Source organism: Lepidochelys kempii, chromosome 1 (assembly GCF_965140265.1).
Source record: "Lepidochelys kempii isolate rLepKem1 chromosome 1, rLepKem1.hap2, whole genome shotgun sequence".
In the NCBI taxonomy this organism is placed as follows: domain Eukaryota; kingdom Metazoa; phylum Chordata; order Testudines; family Cheloniidae; genus Lepidochelys; species Lepidochelys kempii.
The window spans coordinates 291,829,483-291,855,356 of NC_133256.1; positions in this window are offsets into that span (position 1 = coordinate 291,829,483).

A 25,874-nucleotide genomic window follows, 5' to 3' on the forward strand; every position below is an offset into this window, starting at 1 on the left:
GGTGCATTAGTATAGAGCTGAACAGAAATATCAGTCTCAGGAAAAAAAAAAACCTAAACCAAAACAAAACCCTGCGATTTTATCTAGTAATATATGTACACAATAAACTGCAGCACTAAAAGATAACAGCCACATAGACTGGTTAACTGAATCTTTCACACACATCTTCTACACCTCTGATTATAGGACTGTCAGAAACTACTAGCAACCAATAAACTGTGGCCCTTTAGTGAGAAAATTAATAGCCTCTTATTTTTTTAAGAAATTTCGTCTCCAGGTTAAATGTTTTCACCTTATAAATTTGCAGCATAGAAAGTGCATTCCTTAGTAATTGGTTTTCAGGTTGATAGGAATTCCTTACTCATTATGTGTAACATGAGAATGTAACAGTTAAGAGAAGACTCCACAAGAGTAACATTTTTCATCCTGATCTTATTCCCAGGGTTGAGAGATTGCTAGGAAGCCTAATGTCTGCCATTTATTCCTTTACCAGCTGCATTTTTCTATTTTAATGGCTCCTTTTCCACATTTTCCCCCACTGCCTCTCCTGTATCAGCTTGTCTTGTCTTATAGAAGATCGGGAACATAGTACTCACTGATAATGCTCCGCATATTAGTACCCTGAAAAATCACATCTAATCAAGGTGACTGCCACGCCCAGTCTATTTGCAAGAATGTAGGATGATCTCTACAAATAAGCAGCCACTGCCTAACCCACTAGATATTGACACACAAACTGATTATATAATGATGTGGAATGTATTCAAAAACACTCTTTGCTTTTGAATACATTCCACATCATTATACAAACAGTTTGTGTGTCAGTGAGAAATCTATATAAACATTGAAATTATCCCCTTTGGTATAAATTCATAAAATGCGTGCTCGTAAAACTGCAAACCATCTTACGTGAAATGTATGGGTTGCCTATACTAATGGCAATGTAGTATTAAAGCACAGAGTCTTCAGCTATGAGTTAACTGTTGTTATTGTTTAAGGAATTCACATGGCAAAAATTCACATATATAGCATACGTCAAGAGGTTCAGAAACCTGATTGTAAAGAAATGATAGATGTAGGGAAGTGTAATAAAGCATAATAGCCTTTAATAAATAGATACAAAGTTTCAACTGTGCAATTAAAGAAAGGTTCTGCCTGATAACATGAAGGCATTAGCAACAGTATGGTGAAGGAATAACAAATATTTGCATGATCTCAAAAGAGCAATCTATCACTGAGCAAATTGAGACCTTGGGGAGCAGGACAAAGGGAGAACCTTTGAACAGGATGCCCCAATTGTATTAAACTGCTGTACTGAGATACAGAGACCTGAGCGAGAAATAAAAGAGGAAGAAGTCTCTGCAGGCTGCAAACTGCAAAACTGACCCTCCTTTCTTTAGGAATAATGTCTTGGGTATTCTCTGACCTTAGGGAAGTATTGTAGTCTCCAAAAGAGGGAATCCCCTCCAGCACTCTTAATCAGTCTGAACATGTACAAAATCAGCAGAGCCTACTTATTGCAGAGCCACCATTTTGAATAAAGAGGGTGAACTGAGGTTTGCTCCTCATTTAGGCCCTGATCCTGCACCATTAAAGTCAGTGCAAGCTTTCATGGTGCAGGACCAGGGCCTCACAGCCTCACACATCACCAATTCCTAACAGAAATGCAGCATACGCTTTCAGTGTCTTTAGTTTTCTTGTGGTTTTGCTTTTTCCTCGCTTCATAGTAGGATGATATTGATGTAACCTTGCTTCCTGCTGACAAGGGGAAGTAAAGAGGCTTTTAAGGAGGTTTTAAAGAAATAACAGAACAAACCAGAAAGAAGTTAGGGGTGGGTGAGGGAGAGGATCATCTCAGGGCCAGCCTGAGGAATTTTGCTGCCATAGGCAGACTTCTGCATATACACACCACACTCAGACTTCTTTATCCTCACCCTCAAAACAAAGTATGTCTACTGTATTCATTCACAATGTCAGTTCATGGTTCGTATTTTTATATTTATATAAGCAAGCAACAACACAACAGGATTGGAGTTTGTCAGTCAATACATACCCACTCCTATGTAATCCATCATGCTCAAGTCATGCATATAATCTTAAGTACAGTAATGGTATACAAAAGCATCTTGTACTGGGAGCAAGGTGACTGTTGTGACACCAGTAGGATTCTGAAAGTGGTAAGGGGTAAAAGATCTAAAAAGGGACTGAGGAACCTAAACCCCAGAACTAGGCACCACTGAAATCCACAAAACCTCCACTCAGCTGCTGCCTAAATATGTATGTGCCTAAATTTTCACTGTAAAAGTGATCAACAAACAGGAAAGATAGCTGTTCCCCTGACTTTCTTGCAAGCAAGATGTAGGACATTAGCTCAGAGCATGCCTTACAGACCAGGCCCAAAGAGGTTCCTTCCCTTTTAACTTTTAGCCCAGTGACTAGGGCACTCTCCCCTCTGCCTGAAGTGGAGAAAAGATTCAGTCTACCTGCTCTTAGGAGAGTGCCCTAACAATTGCAAGAGAGGATACTCTGATTTGGAGGGGAACTCCCCAAATCTCTCCTATTTAAGATGTTTCCCTTTGGATAAATATTTAAAGACTCACTGGGCCAAAGCAAGAGAGTGACTCCGTAGCCTGGTGGTTAAGGCCCTCATTTGGGTGACCCATGGTCCAGTCTCTCTACGCCAATAAGTATTTAATAATTTAGTCAAAGTGAAACAGCTTCAACAGGAGAGACTGAGAATAACACACAGCGGAGTAGTCAAGATCCCAATGGTTAGGGCATGCTCCTGAGCAGTGAGAAACCCCACTTCAAATCCTTTCTCCCCATGAGGCAGAGGGTGGGGAGATAGAACCCTGACTCCCACATCCTGGGTGGTCTAACCACTGGCATGAAAGTTATAATGATGGCACCAGCACCTCCTCCGTCAGCACTTTTTGCAAGAATGGCTTAGGGGCCTAAGCTACCTTACCCTTAGCTTAGGTGGCTCCCCACCTAGTATGCTAACTTTTGCGGATCCCAATCTTAGCTGCCTTTCTCTCTCTGTGGCAGATTAATGCACCTGACCAATTTGGTGGGGCTCTTGTAGGAGCTCCAGAACCTGGGTAGAAGTGGGGGGGGGCACAGTGCCAGAACGGCATGCTGCCCCCTGTGCCTCCTCTTTCCTGTGGGGCCCCTTCCCCTGGCCAGGCCAGAAGCCAGCATGGGGCCATGGTAAGAGCTGCCAATGTGGGGAGACCTGGACCCTCCACTTGCCCTGGGTGGGGATGGGGGTTAGGGAACCCAAGAGCATCCCCTCGCCCATGTTCCCACCCTCCTGATTATTAAACTGTGAAAAATTGGGTCAAATATTTTTAATTCCCAAAATTACAATTTAAAACAATGTGTTTACTGCTATATAGATTTCAAAATAAAATTAATTAAAATATGTTAAATAATAATACCATTTCAGTCTATAATTATTTTTATAAACTATAATTATACAAAGACCTTAAGCTCTGGATATGCATAGTTCTGTATTAATTTAAATAAATGATGACAAATATATTGCTATGCATTTATATTTCTGAAATGTCCCAGAAGAGGTAAGGCTCACGTCATGTGTCATTCACAATGTAATTGGAATTTTAAAAAGCATTTGTCCCAGTTGTATGCAGTTTAATAATCAGAGTGTCTGTCTCTGTCGTCTGTTTGGCTTTTGGTAAGAATTTTGCAGCAGACTTCCCCCCCCCCCCCCCCGCCCAACACACACACACTCTCTCTTCTCTCTCAAAGATAGCTGAACAGTTTTTTCCTCAAACTTTCTAATAACTATTCACTCCTGGGCTAAGTTTCATTTTGAAGGGTAAATACTGAGAAAGTTAGAATCAGCTAAAGATGAGGTCACAGTCCATCAGCCTCAGAATGAGCACTTTAAATTTTTTCTCCTTTTTTTTATCATCTGTTGCTAGCCTTTTCTGTATCAAACAACCTAGGGGGAAAGATTTTTTAGTAGTCACAATATTGGTACTTGAGGAAAAATAATAATTATGGATCAATCATGGATCTCTTTAAAGGAGGGTAAGTACAAATATCCTCAATTTACAGATGCATAGCACAGTTAAGTGACTTGCACAAGTTGCAAGAGAGCAGAACACTCCCGGTTCTGAGCCGGGTCACTGGACCACAGTATCTCAGTACCTAAATTTGCAGCACAAGAATATGTAGCTACTAGAGTTAGTCAATTTTTTTTCAAAAATTTGAAATTGACAAACATTTTCATTGAAATTTTGACCTCCTCAAAATGGGGAAAAGCGTGGGAGACAATTTCAACAATGTTTTTTTATTAAATTGACCCCCACATTTTCAAGGAACACTAGCAGCCACTGTTTTGGGGAGGCAATGGTGCTGAGTCTGATGCAGACAGCACACCTAAGTATTTTGTCTAAATAAAGATACATAAATAAATATTGGTGACACCAAATCATTATACATTTATTACAAGTGTCATCCCTTGATCTCAATAGCTTGTTAGAAAATCTTCATATACCTAATGCTAACTCCACGTTACCGAATGGAACAATAGGATGCTTTCATTAAATTTCACAATAAATCTTATGAGACTTCACAGGCTGGTTGTGGGTCATCACTGGAGGTGAATTATTAGTGAACAGGTCCTTCAAATTATTTTGGATGTTCTGTGTCTTACAAGGGAAAATTATTATTCTAATGTGGTTGAAAATTAGAATGGAAATATCATACATAACTAGAACACTGTTGATGTATTATTTAGGAAAATAATCATTGCAAAGATACAACTTAATTTAGAAATTCATACCACAATGTACCAGGCATTCTTAAAAATTAAAACTGTCTAACCAGATTATGTTTCCCTATGAAAAATAGCTGACTTTTAAATAAAGTCATAAAAATTGCATTTTTTTTCATTTCTGGAGGTAATCAGCTATGACATTCAATGACATAAATCTTTGCTCTTTTCATTTTCTGCTTCTTCAAGGAAAATAAAAATGAAATGTTTATAAAGGTGATAATTGAAGCAGTTGAAAGTAACCTCCACCCACTTCTGTAAGCCACTGTAAATTTAAAATTGAATTCATATTCAGAGAGTTTGTAAGCTGTTTGCGAGGCATCTGGGACAATAGATGAAAACTTGCTTACTACTGACTATCTTCATCTTAAGTTTTTCTACTGTATCAGAATAAGCTGAAAATAATTTGATCCTACAAGTCTTACTCATGCGTAGGATCTGGATTGTATAGTGAAATCCTGGTCCTATAGAACCATTCCATTTTCAGTGGCAAATGTCTGTTGGACTAGGATTTAGCTGATAAACCTTGATCTAAAAAAATAATCTTTTGACTTTAAGCAGATAATTTAAATGTTCTGACTTTGCTGGATCAGGGTATTACTGAGGAATGTTCTTCCCATATTTCTTATCTATCAGTATAGACAATTTCGTCCTTTGAAACATGAAGAATAATAAGATGTGTAATCTCTTCTGATAGAGCACTGGTTAGTATACTTTACATTGTGAAATTGATACTGTTTTTCAACCAGCATATTTCTGGAAAGAACAAAAGGGACTGATCGTCATCTTTCTTGTGCAATGCAGATGGGGGAGCAAATCCATACAAAGAGTTTTATTAAGTTTAATTAAAAATACTTTGATGGGTTGTGTTTTTGGAGGAGGGGTAGGTTAGTGGTAACTGTGTTGGCAAATAAAGCTGCACTTTTCTCATCCTGTCTGTTCCTTTCAACAGTCTCATTTTCCAGTTACTTTAATCCTAACCCCAATAATCTGTCCTTCACAAAATTACCAAAACATGAAAAATTAGTTATTATAAGTAGATACCATTACTTTCTCTGGGGTTGATCATGCTTCCATACATTTCAATGGCAACTCTCCCATACATTTCAGTGGTGCAGGATCAAGTCCTTTGTGAAGATACATGATGGCAGTCTGAAATGAAATACAGGTTAAATAGACTCATAGACTTTAAGGCTGGAAAGGACCATTGTGATCATCTAGTCTGACTTCCTGCACATCTCAGGCCACAGAACCTCACCAACCAATTCCTGTAATAGACTCATAACCTCAGGCTGAGTTACTGAAGCCCTTTTTATGGTTAAAGATGTCAAGTTACAGAGAATCAACCATTTGCACGAGTTTAAATGTCTTCTTTCAGAAAGAAGATACTTGACCTTGATTGCAAGTGCAGAAACATACTTAAAACTACTGATCCCACTGAGTAATAATGAGGAAAAATGGAACATTACCGTTTAAAGTACAATAAGTCTACTAGCTTCCCACCTGAGACCGACAGATAATGTAAGACGTCCTTAGCACACTTTAACAGACTCTACAGAAGATTCATAGTGTTTTTACTAAATGAGGAAGGGTCTGCTGGGAAGAGGAAGAATGCGCTGTTGGAAGAATCTGGACTGGGACCCAGGAGGTTTAGGGCTATTTTTTTCAAACATGGTTTTTGGATGCCCAGTTTGGGACATCTTAAAGGGACCTGATTTTCAGATGGCAGGTGTTCATTATTTTCTGAAAACTGGGCTCTTTTAAACTGGGCTCATGCCGAGCATTCAAAAACTGAGGCAGCCCAAATTATTAGCCGTTTTTGAAAATCTTGACCTAAGTCTTTTTCTTTCTCTGTCACCAACTTCCTAAATTATCTTGAAACAAAGCATTTAGTCTCTTTATGCCTCAGATCTCCATCTGCAACATGGGGATAATAATATTTCCCAAATGTATACAGATGTTGTGAGGATGCACTCTTGGGAAGCACCTGGATGAGCACCATAGAAAAGTTTATAAGGTTTGGATGCTGTGCAGTAAATAAGATAGAGGAATGATGAAATAAAAAGTTAATTTTAAATATCTGCCTTGTTAACTGAGCACTGGCCATCCTGTCCGCTGAACAGGTCCTGCAAGCAAAGTAGCATGTGATCATACAACAAAATATCCAACGCTCTGAAGCTGAAGTGTCAATATGCATGATTAAGGCTGCAATTCTGTCATGGAGGTCACAGAAGTCTTGGATTCTGTGACTTTCCGCAATACTCTGTGAATTCCACAGCTGCAGCAGCCAGTGTGCCTGACCCCGGGGCCGGCCTAGCAGCTGGCCCCGAGGGTGGCCCTGGGGAGCATCCAAGCAGTGATCCTGGGGGCTGTTCCAGGGCCAGTCACAGCGGCTGCCACTGGAGTGGCCCTGGGGCTAGTCACTCGGGTGGTCCCCGGGGCCAGCTACTCGGACAGCCCCTGGTAGCTGGCACCAGGGAGCACCCAAACAGCTGCGGTCCTGGCAGTGGCCAGAGCAGCAGCCCTGGGGGCGGGGGAGTGGCTGGAGGCTAGTGAGAGAGAAGGCCCCAGGTCCTTGGAGCAGTAAGCCACTGGGGGCAGTCAACCCCCACCACTGGAGCAGGGATCCTCCAGGGGAGCAGGACCCTGGAGCAGAGATTTAGTAATAGGTATTAATAATAAAAGTCATGGATGGGTCACGGCCCATGAATTTTTCTTTATTGCCAGTGACCTGTCCATTATTTTTAATAAAAATACCCATGACTAAATCTTAGCCATAAGCATGATTTGTTTAAAACTTTAGGAGAGTGGTGAAAGGGAGTTCTGAAATTTAAACTTTTGTAATCCATTGTGACCCTACCTACAATGATACCATTTTATTAGTACCTGCTCCCATTGTGGCCTTCAGGGGTTCCCCCCTCCACACAGCAGGAATGTGAACAGAGGGTCAGGAGGGTAAATATTGCTGACAGTAAGGAGAAGAAAAGAGTGGACAGGAGAAAGGCCCAGGAGTTCCAGCAGGAAAAGGAGTGGGAAATGTACCAGCACATAATGGGGCTTCTCCTACAGGTTCAGCAAGCATGGCTTCGCCTTCCTTTGCAGTCCATGAAGAACTGCATGTCAGCACCTCCTTATATCCCCCAACATTCCACATGCTGCCAGGGAAAACATCCCTATCCCTACCACTCCACCCTGGAAGACAGTAAGGACAACCAGAGCTTCACATACAGTGACCTCTGAGTGCCATGTTGCTGTATGTGTAGCCAACATGGACTGAAATGGACAGGAATGTCCTTTCCCTTTGTTTAGTTTTGTTCCGTTAATTTATTTCAGAAGTTTTTAGTCTATGTTTATTGCACATGGTTTCTATGCACCAGTTTTGGCACACAATAAAATCTATTTTGGGGCACATAATGTATCGGTATTATTTTACAACATATAATACAGAATGCCTAGTCCTACTGAAATGCCCCACCACGTGTACTTATCAGGGCAACAGAACTCATGGAATCAGTGACAAACACAGCGTACTAATTATAACGTCATGGAAAGCACCACAAAATTAATAGGTGTATTAACAAATGGTGTTATCATAAATGAACACCAAGCACAACACAATTCCTAATAGCCCCCAAAACTCATGGCCAGGTGGAGTGCAATCCTCCACACCACAATACTGTGGCTGTCTCTTAAAGTACTTTTTCAGGGCTTCCCTCAGCCATGAGCTCTTGTAATAATCCTTGTGTCTGGCTGTTCAAACTCAGAAGACAGCGTCTCCACCTCCACCCTGGTGGCATCTTTACCTCACAGATATTATACAGAACACAACAGGCAGCTATCGCCATTAGGATATTTTTCGTACAGAGATTCAATTGTGCGAGTAAACAATGATAATGTCCCTTCAGTCTACGAAAAGCACATTCAACTGTCACTCTGCACTTGCTGAGCCCATAGCTGAATGTCTCCTTGGTGCTGTCGGGTGGTCAGTGTAAGAGCTAGGGAAAGGCTGTGTATCCCAGGATCACTACTGAAATTTCAACATTGCCAATGGTAATCTGCCAGTTGGAAAAGAATGCCCCTACCTGCAACTTTCTGAAGAGTCATATGTTCTTCAGGATAACAAGCATCATGCACCTTCCCTGACCAGAAACCACTGACATTGGTGAAGTGTCCTCAGTGATCCACCAATGCTTGTATAACCTTAACAAAGTATCACTTTCTATTGATCTATACTGTGCCACGGTGGGCTGGTGCCAATATAGGGATATGCATGCTATCTATTGCCCCACTACTGTTCAGGAATCCTATTGCTGCAAATCTATCAACTATGTCCTGCACGTTACTGAGAGTCACAGTTCATAGCATGAGATAATTCATGGCCCTGAACACTTGCATGACAACAGCCCCCCTGTGGATTTTCCAACTCCAAACTGGATTTCCAACGACCAGTAGCAATCCGGTATTGAAAGTTTCCACCATGTGGTCGCCCCTTGCTTCTCAACTGTCAGTCCAGTGTTCATTCTGTTGTCAATGCACTGGAGGGCTGGGGTGAGCTCAGCACACAGATCCAGGAATGTGGCCTTTCGCACTTGAAAGTTCTGCAGCCACTGCTCATTGTCCCTGACCTGCATTACAATGTGATCCTACCAGTCAGTGCTCCTTTTTCATGCCTAAATGTGGTACTCCACCATCTGCAGCTGCTCTGTGAACACCACCAACCACTTGGAACTGATTTTTGATCTGTCCCACAGCAATCAGTCCCCCTTGAAATTGTCATGTTCCCCACTGCTGCAGTTCTTCTTGTGGCTCTTCAAATACCAATGGATCGTGCAGAGATGGCAGATTGACCCCTCACTCCTAGTCACCCCTGCATGACTCATTTCTGCCCACCATGTATTGCTCACATTTTGCACAAGACAATGTGCTGGTTGATGACTAATTGCACAGCAGGATACCTACCCAAGGTGTACTGCACTGTGCATTGACATAAGCACTCCTAATAAGTATGCATGGAGTTGGTATAAGGAGCCATGTATGCATGCACCTGAGTGATATAGTGCCAATGTAACTTTTGTTAACCACAGTTTGTAGTGTAGACATGGCCTCAGTTTCCCCTTCACTCAGGGCCCCTTAAAAATCCACATAGTCCAGATATGCTAAACATTCCCCTTTCTGGGATCTAGTTTATGAAGTTCTGCACAAAGTATTTCAACATAGAACTCAAAGCTACAAAGTCTTCATCAGTTTCAACTGGGCCCAGCCCCTCCTTCCTAAAGGTCTCTCCTTACATTAAAGCTAATTTATTTCACCCCACTCCCAAGCTAGGCACAGCCCTTCATCCATGAATGTCTATTTTCCTGCTCTCCTGGTGCCTCTTGCTTGGAGTTTGGCCTTCCCCTCTGGTGTCTTCTCCCTGCTGACTCAGAGTTTTGCAGGAGCCTTCTTACTCTTTGCAAGCATCTGCTAAACTCCACCTGCAGCTGTCTCCTCCTTTATAAGGCCCTTCTTTTAAGCCCAATTGGGCAGAAAGTAAGCAGACCAGGTGCATTGGATCCTGTTCCCTCTTAAAAGGGTTGGTTCCAGTTGCCCTGTTGCAGGCTACTTGCTCACCCATAGGTCCAAGTTTTCACTACAGTTTTGCAGGCGGCAATGGGAACATCTACACTGAAACACCTCTCCCGCTCCCCACCTCCCTGTGGCAGCAAGTCTCAGAGCCCAAATCAACTGACTTGGGCTCATGGGACTCACAGTAAAGGGCTAAAAATAGCTGTATAAACATTCCCTCAGGCGCTGAGACCCTCCTCCCTTTGAGGGGTTTCACAGCCCGGACTGCAACCCCAGCAGGAATGTCTACACTGCTTCTTTTAGCCCCATAGCAGAAGTCCCAGTCAGTTGACTCAGGCTCTGAAACTGGCTGACACAGGGGTTTTTTACACAATATAGAAGTAACCAGAGAAGAACTTCTTAACCTTTTCAAACCATCCACAAAGTCTCATTGACTAAGGGGCAGATTTGTAAAGGTATTTAGGCACCTAATTTCCTTTAAAAATCTGGCCCTTAGGCACTTAGGAAATTTTTGCCCCTAAAACCTCATTTCATTTGGTTTCAAAGAGTAAACAAAAATTAAATTAAATTAAAACAGGTAGTTGTAGTTAGTTAGTTATTTCATCCATGAGCTCAGCCAGCTTTTAGAGTATGGGAAATAGGCTATAAATCAGCATTTTCTGGCATTTCTGCAATTTAATTTCACTCTGTATGAGGTGGCATGTGCAGTGCAGAAATTTATCATCGTGCATAATGATTGAAAATCTGAAAGTCACAATGTTATACTTCAACCCCATGAGTTCAGCTTACCCTGAGGTTTCTCACACTTTGCTGAAGCATTGCCAGACTTGGTGGGTCTGGTTCAGCCACTAGAAAAATATTTTAAGTGATTTAAATGACCTTATTGTTCATGAACTAAAAGAGACTGATGATCTTAGAAGCTGAAGTTTTCTGGTCATCTTCTGATGAGAGCCAGCATTGGCAGCCTCAGTGCAAGTTTCCTATGTCCATCACTATTGTACCTGAGTCGTTAGCTTCTCAGATGAGACCAATATCCAAAGTGGCAATTGTGAGAGTGGATTTTGTGACATGGGGGATGTCTACACTGCAAGAAAACCCCCATAGCAGCGCGTCTCAGAGCCTGGGTCAACTGACTCGGGGCCATGGGGCTCAAAATAGCAGTGTAGATTCCTGCCTGGGCTCTGAGCCAACCCCCCTCCCGCCCACCACCTTTCAGAGCCTGGGCTCCGTTCCCAGCGGGATCATCTACACTGCTATTTTTGGCCCTGTAACATAAGCCCTGTGAGCCCAAGTCCTTTGGCCCTGGCTTGGAGACTCGCTGCTGCTGCTGGGGTATTTTTTGTTTGTTTGTTTTTGTTTTTGCAGTGTATACATACTTGTGCTTTAGGCACTGACCTGACAGCACTGACCTATATTTTAGGATTTGTCTTCACAAGGAAGGTTTTGCTGGTATACATATACCAGAATATCAATATTGCAAAAGCTTCTAGTGTGGACGCAGTTATCTCAGTGTAAAAGTGCTTATACGGGTATAGCTTATGCCAGTTCTCTGAACTGGCATGAGCCATATTGGTGTAGACTCAGTTATTTCAGTATAACTGCATCTATATTTGGATTTTTACTGGCAAACTATGTCACTAAAAAAAAAAAATCCCACACCCCTAACTGACATAGCTATGCCAGTAAAACTTTTAGGTGTAGACCAGGACTGAGGGAGTTAAAGGATAAGCAAGAAGCTGATGATTTCACTGAGCTACTAACTCTGGCTCTATACATATGTGGCTACTACAGCACCACCCCAATGCTTGGATGTGAGCTCAGATGCAGAACACCTGCATGGACTTCCCAAATCTAGCAGCAGAACGATGAAAATGCATCTTCATGTACATTAAAAGCAGAAAGAGCCCAGCATAAAGGTAGAAATAGAAAACTCTGAAGTGTTTTTATAACAGTATTTTTTTAAATGTGTTAGAAAAGTGTGTCTTATAGGAGTACAAGATGTTTTTGACTTTTTCTATTATAAGGTCACTAATTTGCAGGGTGAATATTGCCAAACTTAAAATTTGCATCCATTTGCTCTGCACTACTTCACAATAATGTTGACTGCTGCTAGGAGTATTGACTCTACTTTCCCTACTAAAATAGACCAGTGTCCTTCTTGGTAAAATAAAAACATTGTGTTATTTAGTCATAATCCAAAATTCATTCTCTAACATAGAGTGAACCATCATATATACAGTATCTATTACTATTAATATCAGCTGTACCCATATTTCTCAAGTACCATGTGGATAAATTTACCCTACAATGCTATTACAGATTGTCTGAACCAGTTGGATACATTACCTCGTTTGCAGCAGAATAATAGGACACAACTAAATGACACTATTGGCCATATGGACAACACTTACAATTGCAAAGAGAGCTGTTCACAATTGTTTTCTCCATTATTTTTCAACATTTTAAAAGCAAACTTTTTTTTTCCAATTCTATTAAATCCTTTGTAGTGCTGAACAGATGAACATGAACAGGTGAAGGTGATTGTTCTGATCAGTAACTAGTGTCAATTTGTCATTAAAATAGAAAAGATCATAATGTTAAATACACTTAAAATGGACATGTCCATCCCTGTCTAAATCTAATTAGAGTGATTATCATCTGTCAATATGAGAGTGGTGGCTTGCTTTATTAGAAGAATAGCCATACCTGGAGTACTCTGTTAACTAAAGCAACCATGAATCTCTGCTCCAAATGTACTGTGAACAGTGGCAGGTTACATACCTGCTGTATTAGAAAATTAGGAGGAAGTAAAGGAAAATAAAAGGCAGCTTTTGAAGTTATTTTGAAGGTTTATAAAACAGTGAGCTATTAACATTTAAGATAGCCATCTCACTTTAGTTTTGTCTTGATCAATAGACACTTGATGTTTCCATAAAAAAATTAAGTCACACCCAAAATCTAAATGTTGAACTCCTCTGCATATTAACATGAAACAACACAGACCCAAATTTATAAATATGTAAGTATATGCACCCCTCCAGAAACACACACATAAATAATCAGTGCTTGTCAATAGCAATTGCTTTAGGCCTGCTAGCAGATGCTGCTGTAATAAAAAACTCTTTAAATCTTCCATTTTCAGTGAGGATTCTTGCATACAACTATTCCTACATAAATGAGCAAGGAAATTAGGATTCCCAGTCTACGCAGTGGCTCTATAAATTATCCCTACTTTCTGTCAGTCTGTCCAGCCTATGGTTTATCTATTGGTATTTATAATTTGTATGCACTATTTCCCTTATGTACCCTACTGCTGCATGGCATAGAGAGGAGCAAAATCACAGGAAAAAAGCAGGCATTAACTAACCCTTCTGCTCTAGGTCAGCACAGTGGGAGAGCTCACTGTGCACAGAGGTGGCCCTGTAGCTAACCCCAGCTTCGCACCCCCATTAGGAATGCTGCCGTTGCAGGAGGCAGCTAAATGTAGTGTGCAGGGGAATCAAAGGCCCCCATTCTTGACCCTATCTCCTGCCCATGGAATGCTGTGGCAGTCCTGTGGGGTTTATTGAAGAATGAGGCCCAGAGACCATGTGTTTAAGGATCCTTCAAGGATGTGTCACTGCTTTGTGAGCCTCTATGTGAGAGGTGGCCAAACTGCGGTTTGCGAGTCACATGCGGCTCTTTCACAAAGTGCGGCTCACGGCCCCCATTCTCCACATACCAGATTGTTGGGGTGGGGGAATTGGGGCTTCTGCCCTGCAGCAGAATAATGGGGCTAGGGACTTCTGCCCAGCAGGGATGGGGGTCCAGGGGCTTCAGTCCCACTTGCTGAAGCCCAAGTCCAGGCAGGCACTTCCTACAGGGCTGAAGCCTCTAGCCTCACCACCCTGCCACAGGGCAGAAGTCCCAAGCCCTGGCAGGTGTGCCTGGCTCTCGAACCTCTGAAGATTATCATATGTGGCTCAGAGGTTCAGTAAGTTTGGCCACTCCCTTTATGTATTTGTATATTGGAGAGGACCACGGAGGCCTAAGAATGTAAAAGGTGGGGGAGGAGGGGCGGGGTGGCATTTGTAGGCTGTTCCTCAGATAGATACATTTCTTTTACTTGATCTGGTGTTTTGTGTGTGTGCTCTTTTTAACAGTCTAGCTCAAGATAAAGCTACCACCCCCTTTAGGGATGAGTTCCCAATAAGTAACAGATCCAGTAACTGGGTGGGAGCACTCCCCCTCACAGCATAGGCACCACCTCCGTGGGTGCTCCAGGGCTGGGGCAGAGCAGGGGTTTTGAGTACCCCTGGGTCCCAGAGGAAGCCAGCACCTGTACCTCACAGACAGACCCAATGTGTGTAAGAAGAGCAACTGTGGAGGAGGTACTGTGATGAGTTGGTGAGGAGATTAGGAAACTCCCTTTCCACAGTCTCCAGTGTTCAGGGTCAATCCCTAGGTTTCACGAGCAGCTGTGACATCCCTCAGGAGGGACAATGGTTGGGTTGCAGCCTTACACCCAATCCTAGAGTGTTGTAGGGATCCAATAGTCAAGGCCCTACTGGTGTAGCCTCATAAGGTAGATCAGGAGAAAGGAAGTCCCCTGGAGTTACTAGTGTCTCACTCCTTCCCACAGGAGGGGAACCATATCCAGCCTCTTCCTCTGTGTAATGCCACAATGGTGAGAGATGGGTTGTTTCTCATCCCACTGAGTTAACTTAGAGAGGAGTGGGGTCCCATTTTACAATATCCATACCCCTAACTCCATTACAAAAAGCTTCCTAGGCACATACGTTTCTGCCTCTGAGCATGCTTACTTCTGCCTCCCTCTAGGCATCTGTGTGCCTATCTCCCAGCTAACTCCCAGAGAGATTCCCAAACTAGGGAAGATAGTGTAGACTAAGTCACATGTTGGGCCTCAAAGGTAACCTCCCTCATAATTTTTAGCCCAGTGATTTGGGTACACACCTTGGATAAGGGAGACCCCCTGTTCAAATCCCCCCTCCACCTGACAAGGATCCGCCATCTCTCAGATGAGTGCTATGATCACTGGGCTATGGGATATGTTGATGTGAGGCAATCTCAGTCTCTTCTGTTCAAGTTATCGCACTTTAAAGAGTCATTAGAGCAGGGAGACTGGATCCTGGATCTCCCACTTCCTGGGTGTGTGCTCTGACCAGCGGGCTATAGAGACATTCTCAGGGTAGGGCTCTCTCTTATTTTCTTGCTGTCTGGTCCAAATGATTCTTAAATTATTTATCCACAGTGGAACAGCTTCAACAGGACAGACTGAGGGAGCTCTACATCAGAATCCCCTAGCTGAGTGATTAGGGCCTTCACCTGAGAGGGAGCAGATCTCTGGTCAAACCTCTTCTCCTTATCAGGTGGAGGGGGACTTGAACTATGGGTCTCCTGCATCCCATGGGAATACTCTAACCACTGGGCTAAAGGACAAGGCAGGCTTTCTGTCCCCTCTCCTCGATTCTTGCCAAAATGGCATAGGCACCTAACCCCAAAGAGTTCCCAGCTGTGAATCTCTAGCAGAGATAAGTGCCTCCTGCAGCCTGGACATAGGCATGGCTTAGTACACATCCCTCTCATCAGCATCTCCCATTGGCTAGCTTAGGTGGGTCAACACCTAGTGAGCTGGCTTTTGTGGATCACAATCTAAAGGTATGTCTACACTGCACACCCACTGGCTGTGGCATGTAGGGTATGTGTAGCTTCACACCGCACTGAAAAGCAGGCTACATCCACATTGTGGCATTTAGCTACACATGGCAGTGAAAGGCTCTGGCAGAGGGGAGGGAATAGGGAAAGGCTCAGACAGTGCTGGAGCCTCTCCCCACTCCCTCCCTTCTGCCAAAGCCTTTCTCCACTGATGGAGCCCCACCCTATGGTGGGGAAAGACTACAGCAGCATGGAGGGAGTGGGACATTACCCTGCTAAAAATAGAAGTGTAGATGGGGAAGGAGCTGCTTGGACGTGTAGAAAGCAGTGTGGGGTACATACCCTAAGGTACTAGCACATCTTTATTCAACTAAACAGTGCATCGCCATCTACAATGCTATTTATACCCATGCTAGGGAGGTGCACAGTGTGTGTACTCTACATGCGGCTGACAGGACTGTGCAGTGTATATGTACCTTAAAGTGCCTCTCATCCTTCATTATATAGAGTGCCTAGGTACCTAACTCAGGGTTTGTGAATCGCAGTGTGTTCCTGTGATTTTCTAGGTGCCTAAAAGTGAGGCATCACACTGCTTGAGCACCTTTGTGAATCTAAGCTTTAGTGCTTTGCACATGCAGAGAGCTGAGCATTCCCTACAGATGTGAAGCTCATCCTCCCTTCAGTCTAAGCCTTCCAAAAGTGCTAAAGAAAATATGAACTGTGAGAGAAATGTATATTCAAATGCTCATGACTCAGTAAAATCAAAACCAACACTAAATGGCATCTCTGCAATGAAGCTTCTCTCCCTGTCAAATGTCAGCAATGTCTCGCCAGCCATTTCAGTGCTAGAGCTTTTAAAAAAATTAAAAATAAATAAACAAAAAAAACCCCTTTTGATAAAGGAGGAACTGTAGTTTCCCCCTGTCTCCCCGCAGTCATTAATGGCTGACTTGTTTGGTATTTTCCAAGCCTTATAAAAATATATCTAGCAGTGACTAGGCCTTGAAAACTTCAGCTTAGAAGATAGAATTTTCAGCATGTTGGGAGTTACTGAAAACAGGGGCTCAGATTAGAAATGCACAGGAATCCTTCCTTACCTATAAGTTAGCTCTCCTGCTCCAGTATGTCCACATCATATCAGTGTGCATCTGGGTGACGGCGGGAGGCTATTTAAAATGGGGAACAGTGTCTCTGCACTAGATTTGTAGTTATATAGGCAGAACTTATTTGCATGGCTCAGGTTCAGTGTATGTTCCAGAGGCATTTTTACCTAATCTAAACAATGACATAGATCAGTGAAATTGCATGAATCTGGACCAGTTTATTTTGACAGGAATTTAAAGTGAAACACTCCCCCCATATCCCTCATATTAAATCCAGTACCTATTATCTTGTCATAATAATAAGCTCTTCATTAAGAGCTATCACCTCAAGTAGCAGAATGTAAGCAGGTTTTTTACAAACATCTTGAGAGGAGAGCTCACTAGGAGATCAGGCTCTGAAGCTGTAGTCTCAGCTGAATTGATAAGATGTATTTTCTGCTATTTTTATTTTATTTTATTCTCCAGCCTGACCCACACATGCTTTAACATTCAAATTATGTTTGAGTTAATAGTGGGCATTCCTATTTAGCGTTTGCCTTTGCTAATTCTCAACAGGCAGCCTTAAACTTTGGCTAAGGTTTATAGTGCCTTTGAGCATATTAAATAAGTCTATAACACAGAAAAAGAAAATAATTAGCATGAAAGCAAAGTTTTGAATGCACACTAACAGACTTGTTTGAGATCCTGAGAAGTACTAGGCTGGCGAGAGCATTCCAGGGCTACTTAGGATTCCACTGACCCAGTTTCACAGAATGGGGCTGGAGCTCTAGTTCTATTAGCAAGATCTCTTCAGTAGATTTATAAATTATTAGCACAGATCATGTTTTAAAGTCATTTTAATGTGCTGTCTGGTTCTTTGGCTCTGCTTGAGTCTCCCTCTTTGTCTTGAGCGCCTCCCGCTCATGTACCAAAAGCAGATACACAATAAGGACCCACAAATGTATTTTCAATTATTCATTAAAAAGCCATTCTCTTCAAGAGACTTGTACACCTATCTATCACCTCTTGTATTTGATAACTGTAAGGCACATTTACAGTGCATGAAAGATAAAATGAGCTAAATTGGAAAGGGGTTTGAACGCTAGCATCCACATACAACCCTTAAACTTGAATGTGATGTTTGAACGACACAAGAAACTGTAGTGAAACTCCCTGTACCGGGATGGTCCAATGACCAGCTAGATAGTGGTCAGGTTGCGGTGTTATGGTCTCTGCCATCATAGATGTCCGGAAGGGGGCCCCAGCTTCGGCTTCAATCACCCCCATGTGCTCTGATTGCTCCTCCAGGTTCTATCACTATGAGGGTCTTGAGGGGGGCAATGTAGGGGGAGCCGTGTCCATTCACTCTACTGGGTCCCAACCCAGGGCCCTAGAAATTTAGCAAAGATTCTGTCCAGTTACTGAAATACCCTAAATTATGTTTTCCCAGCAATCTGGTGCTCCTCAGCTTGGGGCATGGTTACTGGCTTAGAAAACTTCCCTTGGTCTCTTAGTGAACACAGTGTGGTTCACTGAATTTCTTTGTAGGGCTTTCAGCTCGCATAGGGGAAAGAGGGGGATAGAGGTGGTGGAACTAGAGATACGGGGGTGCTGCCATACCCCTTGGTGTGAAGTGGTTTCCATCATGTACAGTGTTTACAGTTTGCTTCAATGGTTGTCAGCCTCCCCCCCACCACACACACATTATACAAATTGTTCCAGCACCCCTAGAGGGGGAGAGTTCAAGGCACTGCTGATAGAGCAGCCTTTACAAAGTTGTTGCGACTCCTGAGGCAGCTCTCAGCATCAACCTTGCTTCCTGGTGCCACATGCAGCCCATTCCCCCCTTTTCCTGGACTACCAGTATTATTTTAAACTGTTCCTTCATGGGAAACGTGCCCTGCATCTTTGAAGTACAGAGCCTCCCTAGCCCAATATTGCTCTTAGCGTGACCAGATGTCCCCATAGTAGGGGCTTTGTCTTATAAAGGCAACTATACTTCCCTGGGAAAAAAAAGTGTCCCGATTTTTCACACTTGCTATCTGGTCACCTTACTCTCCTTCCAGCCCTCATTCAGTGTGGGCCTGTAGACTTCATCATACTCACCCAGACTTTGAGATCCAAATCAGAACTTTGTGATTCAGGCCTGCTTCTTTAATGAGCCAAACTAAGTTCCTGTCTCCAACGACCTGAAAATTTGGGGTCATAAGGGACTCAGAGCCAAATTTTCAAAAGTGACTGACTAACTGACTTGGAAGCCTAAATCCCATTTTCAAAAGTCACATAGCCCTTTAGAAGCCTAAATCCTATTGACTTTCTAAGAGATGTGTAGCCAGATTTTTAAAGATATTTAGGCACCCAAGGATATGGATTTTCAGTAGGATTTTCAGAAGTACAGAGGCACCCAAATTACATTAATTTCAGTGGGCACTTTTGAAAACTTCAGCTCATTACTTAGGTACCAAACTACCATTGAAAATCTGACCCTTAACTACTTTTTAAATTTCTTTTGTAAACATTATAAATTGTTTTAATCACTCTATTCTATCTTCTTCAGGTTTTTATACAACATCCATCACTATGGTACAGTATCTAAACACCTTCCAGTGAAGCATAAAGCAATGTAATCCACCAGCCCTACCCTATCCTTTACCTGGCCAGCACTGTTCTATTTGCCAATGTATTGTCTGCTATGGTGCAGGTCTTATACAAGGTCCATATCTCAGGAGGTCCTTACACAGAAGGTCCCCAAATTATATTCACTATTGGAACAACACAATTTCCATTAGGTCATGAAGAGGAGACAGGATTTGGCCCCCTTTTTTTTAAGAAGAAAGGAGATAAAGAGGGTGAAGATATCAGTCTGTGAGGACTAAAACGAAAGATAATTTTAGGTTTACGGCAAAACTGTTAGATTTCAGGAACAACTTTCCACAATGGTACAGTGTTAGATTCTGAAAAGTGATAGCAACATGTTTGAATCCACTAAACTGTGTTGCTAATTAATAGCTTCAGCAGATTGCAGCAGAAGTTATATAAAATAACATTACGTGGGTTTATATATAAATATAAAAATGAAAACATATTCCAGCCTGGAAAACAGGCTTAATATATTTCTGCTTGATCCACAATGACCCAGAAAAGGATATTTACCTCTATTAGTTGAATCCATGTCTAAAGAGATGGTCCGCAACATGAATATTTCTTTAGTGTGGCAATGGTCTTTGTGGACAGCATCAGGGATTATCACTGGAAAAAAACATGTCTTAATTGCTGTTTTCCTAGCCTCAGAGTAAAAAGTGCACTGCACAAAAATCATCAAGAGATGAGAGGCTTAGGATCATGCAAGCTGAAAAACTGAAGCATAGATTTAAAGTCTAACTAAAGGCTCGGTGAATCCACTTGAACCATGAGAAAGGTCAGCTTTTTCTTATATGCCTTCATTGCAAAAGTGGGCATGAGATCACTTGTATCTCCCATTGCCAGATGTGTACAGTCCAAGCAACAACAACAATAAAATTAAAAGAAACAAACTTGTATACTCGTCTTTGACAACCTATTCAACCTTATGTATATAGAAAATGGAATGCCCTGCAGATGGTAATATTAATGTCGTATGATGGAAAGTTGTACCTGGATATGTTTGGCACCTCATAGTACAGGTTGTACTTTTGTTTTCTTTATGTACTGATAATATATATATTATATGGAAGATTTGTTTTTAGAAGATTTTATTAGAAAACCTCAGCTCTTTTTCCAACAAAACTGTACTATCATTTCATGTCTACAAAGGCAAGCACTTATTTCAGGGAAAGTTGAATGGATGGAGGAACTCAGACACCATGGTGATGAATACTGTAGCAATATCTAGATAAATACATGAGGTAGATTAGAAAATAAAGTGGAGGAATTAAGAAACTCCCTTTTTAAAGAATATTATATATATTTAGAAAGAATATCACCTCTTGTTAATGAAGATACCTCATTTTGCAGAAGCCATGCCATCGCTAAGGGCTGGTAGTTAGAGAAGAACTCCTTCACAGATAATTAATTACCTGGAGTATTTTACTTCTGTGGAGAAAAAAAGCAATATTGCTTTCAGCACATAAAATAAAATTTTGCACAAAAGGGGCTTGTTTCTCTACTCTAAAACTACAGTTTATGGACCAATGAGTCAGGCCCAAGGAGTTTATGTTCAGTTTAGTTTGCATTACATTAGGGTTTCAACCTATAGCATGTGGAATCATGATGGTTTCTTTACAGAAGTTTAGTGATAAGGCTCTCTAAGAGCAAGAGGAATAAGGGTGGCCAAAATAAAGGAAGTTTCTGCACTGACATTTTAGATATTACAAGACAAGTTTTTGTCAAGAGCTGGTTATGGTTAGTGTTTTTTACCAGCAGGGGAGAGCATTGCTCCTGCAAAAAGGCGTAGAAGCACAAAATGCTAGTTCCCCACATGGCCTCACTTTCTGCCCATGAGACGGTGGGGTGAGGGTGAGAGAAGCAACACAGGCATCTGGATGGAGCATGGAGGTTCCAGTTTTCTTCATTAGAAACAAAAGTCAAAATATACTATTTTTGTTATCTGACTGGATGAGCTCCATATGACTCTCTTAATCAGATGGTCTGGTCTAATATTTTTATAACACCACCCTTTGATTTGTCATTGTCTGGAACCCCTGGATTAAAAAGCATGAGCCTCTATCGCTTTAGCTAACATATCAAGACCATTAGCTCTGAGGCAGTAGCAGCCTCATGAACTTCTATACAAAGTTTAGCTACAGAGGGAGACAGTGAGTCAAACTGTGTTATGGGTTACACTTACATTTTTCACTAATATTCTCTGATATTCATTTAAAATCATAAGTGTTTGCAAAAACCCTGCCAATAAATTCATTTTCTAGACCTCTGGAACACAGTCCGTTCAGTTTTTTTATTTGAAAAAAAACCTAGATTTTTTTGTCTGGCTCCAGAGTGCATGCAGGTATCTCTCATTTCCTGAGTCTTTCAATCCACTTTCTGTCCTGCAAAATATGTAGGGTTTTCTCAGGATTTTTCATTAATATTGCAAAGTCAGAGGAACTGGCTTCTATCACTTGTGTTGCTTCTTTCTGGTGGGATAGGTCATTTGAAAAGGTATTATGACTATATCTAATTAATTAATTAATTTATAGATATGGTCTAGTATGTTAAACGTGACATAAAAAGATTTTGAAAGATTCATATCTATCCTGAAGAATGAAATAGCTAAAATAGTTAATAGTTAAAATAGCTAAAACCTTTCATGTAGGAGGGCAGGCTCACTTTTCCTTTTATATATATATATATATAATTATGTCTTGTGCTTTATTTAATGATGGTTCAGCAGTAAGAAAATATTCTCTACCATGTCTGGACAAGGTGCTGTGCTAATTCCATAATGCAACTTCTATTTTGGATTGAGTCACAAATTTCTATGGCAATTTTTAATTTATTTAAGCCTCTATCCAGAACCCTGTTTGAGTTGGGCATGATCAATATGCTCTTCAAATTAACATAGTAGTTTAGACATTTCTTTGTGATACCCATAAAAAAAGTAATCCTGAGTCTTTCTGTGACCAGGAATTACATAATTTTACTTTGAATGCAGAAGATTTCATCCTCTTTTACTTTGTAGGAATTACCATTGCTAAAATTATTAAACTTGTGTCTCCCCTTAGAAATAAAGAAATTTTGGACTTTTTTGTGCTCATTCCTATATATTTCACCGGAAAGGACATCTGGGTGAAATCCTGGTCCGCTAAAGTCAAGGGCAAAATTCCCTTTGACTTACAATGGGGTTGTTTCACCCTGAAATTAATACTAGATGATATTATTTGGGAATTATCCCATCAATATCCATAAATGGTTTTGTTGTATCCCAATGTCTTTCAGAATTTCTATTTGGTTTTAATTTTCTTTTAAAATAAAACTTAGATTTTAAAGATTAGAGTACAAATGGAGGAGAATTACACATTACATTTAAAAATCTATCAGTGAGGTATCAAAAATCTGTATGAGTTAAATCACAGGAAGACAAAAATTTAATATCAAATCACTCAAGGTTAGTTCTCAGAAAGGCTTGGTCACATGCAAATGTCTGAGTGGGTTATTTCTCAAAGCATATTACTGCTAAGGCTACTTTAAAATAGCATAGCTCTTGGGCATCTAAAGACATGCTGGGATCACTCATAAAACATCTATCATAGCAAGGCATGACAGTATACCTGAAGAGATAAGATCAGTTAGTGAGCCATAATTTATCAGTGAAGAATTCCAAAGATTTCCCTAAGAGTAGGAAGTCAAATACATCTATCTCATTAGTCCATAGATGGGCAAAACTATTTTGAAAAAATAAGAACTCACTCTTGATTAAATTCCCAAACTGTCACTGAACCTGAATCTACAGCAAATGGTATGACAGGGAAGACAAGTCAAGTATTGCTGCAACAGAAGGTGGGTCCATGTTTCAGAAGTGGGGCTTTCTCTCATTTGTTACTGGTGAAAGAGACCTTCAATGGACAGCTATGTAATAATATGTCCATATTCTCCCTAACTTGAGTCACATTTATCCAGTGTAAGTTAGAATCTTTCACTACTAGCTTATTTAAAATGTAACATTGTTGTTTTTAATTAAATTTATGTAATGTAAGACCAAATTTACTCTCTCTATAGATTCTTAACCAACAATTCATGTGCCGCTTGGAGGTAAACAATACATACCCATTGGAAATGGTATTTTCATCTTTATATTTATTGATAGAAACGTTTGATCATTTACTGTTCTGATATCTGACATAATGGCAGTTCAAAAGAGTATTATAGTAAAACCACTCCGATTATTTCAATCTGTATTTTTATAGTGGTGAACTTTGATATCAGGTTTATTACTGTGTTGCGGTTCAGTGATGAGACAGAACACAGCTTTATGCAAGCAAACAGGCTGGTCAGCGGAGATGGGCTGTTCTGCCCCCCTGCCTTCCACCTTCTCCTTTTATTATATTTCTCCCCCTAAGCATTACACACTGCTACACAAAGGAATGTATGACGTTGATTCATATGCTTAGTTACCATCCTCTATCTACTACAATCCTGGTTCTCAGGCCTTGAGCCCAGGCTAAAGAAACCTCCCACAGTTGCTGTCCAAGCAATCAAGTTCTCAGGGTTCATATCTAGCCCTTGTCCTTGGATAGAGCAATGTGTGCATTGCTCCTAGGAAACAGTCAGGGTGTGCCCCGCCTGCTTCCAGGTGGAATAGCTAGACATTAACCCTTCATCTCCCCTTTTTTTGTTTATTGAAGTTGGCCATCTCATGGTAGCCGCCAATTTGTTTTATCATGCTATTTAACTCCCAGACAGACAAGGACATAACCTGGGGAGCTTTCCAGGGCAAAAATTTTACAAAGTCTTAACAAGGAAGGAATACATTGTACACAGCAGCAACAAAAAAATAAGCCCAATGATTACAAACACAAAATAACCAAAAGCTTAACATCTGCAATATAATCATCTAAAAGAGGTACACTTCTTTTACTACAATTGTGACCAGCAAAAGGCAATATAAGTATCATTCTACTAAGACAGCAAAGGGTGCCATCACTTAAATTTGCAGGAATATTATTAAAGGTGCATGAACCACAAGTAAAAACCCATCCTGATGGTAGGATGATATGGCCATACTTATATGAAACATTAACAGCATGGGAACAATTTAAAAGGGATTGAAAAATTTTTTGACAGCCCAATGGCACCTTTGTACTAGTGCAGTTAACTACACGCGCACAGGTGACATTGTGAGCCCCAGCCGGGTACGGTGTGTGAAGGGATATAGCCGTGCGAGGCAGAGTATAGTTGGCCGGGCCCCAATTAGCCATGCTAAAGTACTGGGAGAAAAGATTAGCATAAGCAAAGAGCAGTATCTTATTCTCCTTCGGGCTTGTAACAGGGGAGGCGCTTCCGAGCCAACCCCCACAGAAAATAGCAGGCACAAAAGGCACACAATCATCACAGAATTAGCAGTGATTTGGGTGAGAATCGCCACAAACAAAGTCTTAGGAGTTTCTGGCTGCTGATCTGCTGCCAGTTTTCGTTGAGCCGTGGCGACCAATGCTTTTACTGCTCCCCATGTCACGGGCTGGCTTGGGACGCTACGCCTCCTCCGTTTCCGTCCCGCCGTTGTCGACTCGGGGGGCAACGCGGTCTCCTCCAAGGTCAGCTGAAACTCTGGTATGGGATTCGACAGCCCCTGGTGCCATGCCATGTTGTTTAAGTGCTGGTCGCACGCACCGGGCTGGAACCCACAACGGTCCTGCAGGGAGAGACACAGCAGCATATCCCCGACCCCAAGTGATTAGAGGTGCTGGGCCCAGCCACTGTGGATCGGGCAGCTGACGGTAAAAGACACGCGGTCTTTCCAGTACCTCAGATTTGTGAAAATGCCGATCCGCAGGGGTCTGCTGATCTGCATTCAGTGTTAAATTATTTAAAGTAAACAAGAGGATATACATTTATTGTTGAATGTCTCCTAAGGTTCGGAGATGCAGCTCCCCTTGTTTTAATTGTTTATCTAGCAAGGTTTTGAGTGTGCGATTGGCACGTTCAACAATGGCTTGGCCCGTGGAATTATAAGGGATTCCGTGTTTAAGACGGACGTCCCAGCGGGCACAAAAGGTGGAGAGGGCTGCAGAGCAGTAGGCTGGGGCATTATCTGTTTTAATTTGGCAAGGGCGACCCATAACAGAAAAGCAGGC